Below are 4156 nucleotides of genomic sequence, written 5' to 3' on the forward strand. Positions count from 1 at the left end.
GTTCTTCAAATCATCAGTGTCTTTTGAAACATCGCTCACAATTTCTTCAGTCACCAGTATCTTTAACATTGCTCACAAACCCTTCAATGGGCCTGGACATTCCCTCATAAGTTCACTTTATGCTTTATGACTTTGAGTTGTTCTTTTCCTGCAATAAAGCTCTTCAATATTTCACCAAACCTTACTGTCAGAGTCCTGTATGAGGAGATCCTATATCAGGCCACCCCTGTTCCGGCCCAGTTGTGGTTCTTCTTCCCAACCATTGGAAGAATCCCCGAGTTCACAACACCCTCAATCTAGGTCAGTGACACATATGGTACAAGAGCAAGTTGCATACCTCCCAACATGATCCTCTCCAGGAGGGACAGAATGCTCTCTTAATTGATGATTGCCATCATCTGTGCTGAAACACCTTTCTTATCCATTAACCCAGAGGTTCCCAAACTGTGTGCCGTGGCTCCTTGGGGTGCCTCGGGACACTTGCAGGGGTGCCCTGGGTTGGTGGTCCAGGACCAATTCAAATTATTCATGGTCAATATAATAGGCAAACCCAGTGCTGGTGGCTGCCAGTCATAAAATATGTGGCCAAACAGAAGCAAATATTGTCCCTCACCACACAACTGACCCTAAGGATGACATATAAACGCAATCTACTTAATGTAATATTTCTTTCTAAATGTAAAGAAATTTTTGGCCTAGGGGTGCTGTGAAAAAATTTCTGATATTCTAGGGCGTCGTGATTCAAGAAAGTTTGGAAACCACTGCATTAACCTGTTAAAAATAGGTGCTGGCAATCATACATTAAGGAGAAAAGTCCTGAAGCAGAGCATTTTGTCCCTCCTGGAGAGGGTCATGTTGGGCAGGGCTTAAAGTGGTCCTGGAGAGGTGGGGGAACTCACCTCACCCGCAATGCCGCAGAAAGGGTGTGGCCTCACAAGGAAGGGGCGTGGCCACACAAAAGTAACACCAATTCAAAATAATGCTTCACAGTAGCACAATTTTATTCACCTTGCCTGCCCCACATACTAGTGCCCTTTACACACACAATGCCCACAATAGCAAAGTCCCCCTTTTACACAGTACGGGAGGCGGAGCCCCCTTTTACACAGTACGGCAGATAGCGTCCCCTTTTACACAGTACGACAGGTAGAGCCCCTTTCAGGAGCAAACGCAGGATTTTATGAGGCGGTTTTATATATATATATATATATATATATATATATATACACACACTCAGAGTCTTGAAAGTGCAAAAACAGACAAAGAGAGTGACATGGCAAGAGAGGGTGAGAGAGACATGGAGATAGAGACATTGCAAGAGAGAGAGAGAGACATGGCAAAAGAGAGAGATGAGGGGGAGACATGGCAAAATAGAGTGACATGGAGAGAGAGATAAACATGGAGACAGAGAGAATATCAGCAGCAGAAAGACTGGGCACCCAGAGCTGTGAATTGTGGCAGCAGTTACCTGGAGGTCTTCATGTGGAGGGCGAGTTGACTCTCCTGCCAGACGCCCGTGGGTGTGCCACGGCTAGGAAAGGGCCTCGGACCATCATTCACTTGCAGACAGTGCTCAGGGGGAGGTGGGGAGGGCATTACAGGCCGCGGGTCACTAAGCTTAGGGGTGGGGTGGAATTTAAGCTGCTGCGATGGCAGGGAGGTGGGGAGTGGGCACGGGCATTACTGGCCGCTGCTCAGCCTCACAGTTAACAGTTAACTCCGGCGGCTGCGGGGGGGGGGGGGGATCGGGCGTTACAGCCCGCGGCTCAGTCACACTCTCATTGGCTGGCGGTCTGCGAGCCGTGATTGGCTTACGCCAGATTTTTAAAAAGCCTCATCTTCTTCTGATTGGTGCTGCAGCCGGTCCGCGAGCCGTGATTGGCTGGCGGCCACTGCCACCTTTCCAATGGAACAGGGACATGATGCTGTGGCCGGGCGGAGGCGGAACTGGTTCCGCCTGCAATTAGAGGTGACGGAACGCAGTTTCGCCCCGTTCCGGCCCACTTTAACCACTGATGTTGGGAGGTATGAAGTTGTATGATATACAAAATCAAATATAAAATTGTAGTATATATCCTGAAGGGGCACCAGCTGGAGAGCTAAAGGTTCTCCATCCCTGGTCTAGGGCAATGTGTCAGGGTTTTTGCTTCTGTAACACATGTAACAGCACAGCAGGACGAAGGGCAGGAAGAACTTCCATAACTGACTTGTGGGCTGCTGGTTACAACATTTAAGTGATGTAATTGCAAAGTATAATCAATGTGTTTTGTCTATGTGGCAATATTTGTTTTTTTCCCTCATAAATGGGGAGATGTACTAAGCCTTTGAGAGAGATAAAGCGGAGAGAGATAAAGTACCAGCCAATCAGCTCCTGTCATTTTTCAAACACAGCCTGCAACATAGCAGTTAGGAGCTGATTGGCTGGGACATTATCTCTCTACTCTCCAAGGCGATGTGCCGCCGAGCTGCCCGACCGCCGATACGGCAGACGGGCGACCCGGCGGCGGGGGGGGGCAGTGACGGGGGGAGTGAATTTACTTCACTCCCCTCGTCACACGGTACCGTAGAACTGCAGGCAAATATGGTCGAGATCGTCCATATTGTCCTGCATGCACAGCCGACAGAGCACCAGCGATGAACGAGCGCGAGGCAGCGCATCGTTCATCGCTGGTGCCTCCACACTGCACGATATGAACGTTATCTCGTTCATTAATGAACGAGATCATTCATATCGTGCAGTGATGTTGGCCAGTGTGTAGGGCCCATTAGTACATCTCCCCACAAAAGCTGATAACTGACATACTACATAAGGGCCCTCATTCCGAGTTGTTCGCTCGCTATCTGCTTTTAGCAGCATTGCACACGCTAGGCCGCCGCCCTCTGGGAGTGTATCTTAGCTTAGCAGAAGTGCGAATGAAAGATTAGCAGAATTGCTACTAAATATTTTCTTGCAGTTTCTGAGTAGCTCCAGACCTACTCCTAGACTGCTATCACCTCAGTCCGTTTAGTTCCTGGTTTGACGTCACAAACACGCCCTGCGTTCGGCCAGCCACTCTCCCGTTTCTCCAGACACTCCCGCGTTTTCCCCTGACACGCCTGCGTTTTTTAGCACACTCCCGGAAAACGCTCAGTTACCACCCAGAAACGCCCCTTTCCTGTCAATCATTCACCGATCAGCAGTGCGACTGAAAAACGTAGCTCGAACACCAGCAAATCTACTAAGTTTTGTGTTAAATAACTTAGCGCATGCGCTCTGCGTACCATGCGCAGTTAGCAACAAATCGCAGCATAGCGAAAATCGGCAACGAGCGAACAACTCGGAATGACCACCAATGTGCCATGTAGCACAGCATAAAAGTATGACACTAATGGGCCCTACTCACTGGCCGAGGTGCCCGACGGCCGATACGGCCGACGAGCGACCCGGCGGCGGGGGGGGCAGTGACGGGGGGAGTGAAGCTTCTTCACTCCCCCCGTCACCCGGCTCCATAGACGTGCAGGCAAATATGGACGAGATCGTCCATATTGGCCTGCATGCACAGCCGACAGGAGACCAGCGATGAACGAGCGCGGGGACGCGCATCGTTCATCGCTTAAGTCTCCACACTGAAAGATATGAACGAGATCTCGTTCATTTATGAACGAGATCGTTCATATCTTTCAAAATATCGGCCAGTGTGTAGGGCCCATAACTTGTTTTACCTAATGCACTTTTTCATGTGTTATTTAACACATATCAAGTTAATTAAAAATGTAACAAATTAATTTTGAAACTAAAGTCCCTACATGTGTTCTATAGTCTAAAGAATATAATTTAAAGACAAACATCATGGAAAATGTTTATTATTTATACATGATGAGGACTGAGCGCATTGCTTGCTGCTGCATGTAGTCCTGCGATGATCCAGACAGCTGAGCAATAGCTACAACTAGCTCTGATTACAAGCACAGGACAGCCCAAAGGGTAGATGCTAGAATCAAGTGGGCCCGATATAGAACCAACCCAGCGCTTTGCCCTCAATCAAAATGGCCGACCGTTCTTCAGGGAGCCAGGCGCCACCTTATGAAGCCTATAGCTATATTTGCCGCTTACCAATAGCCAGCCAATCTCAAACTGGCAGGGCGGAACCTCTTGCAGTAGGCGTTGTATAGTTCC

The sequence above is a fragment of the Pseudophryne corroboree genome, chromosome 5 (genome assembly GCF_028390025.1).
Source record: "Pseudophryne corroboree isolate aPseCor3 chromosome 5, aPseCor3.hap2, whole genome shotgun sequence".
NCBI lineage: Eukaryota > Metazoa > Chordata > Amphibia > Anura > Myobatrachidae > Pseudophryne > Pseudophryne corroboree.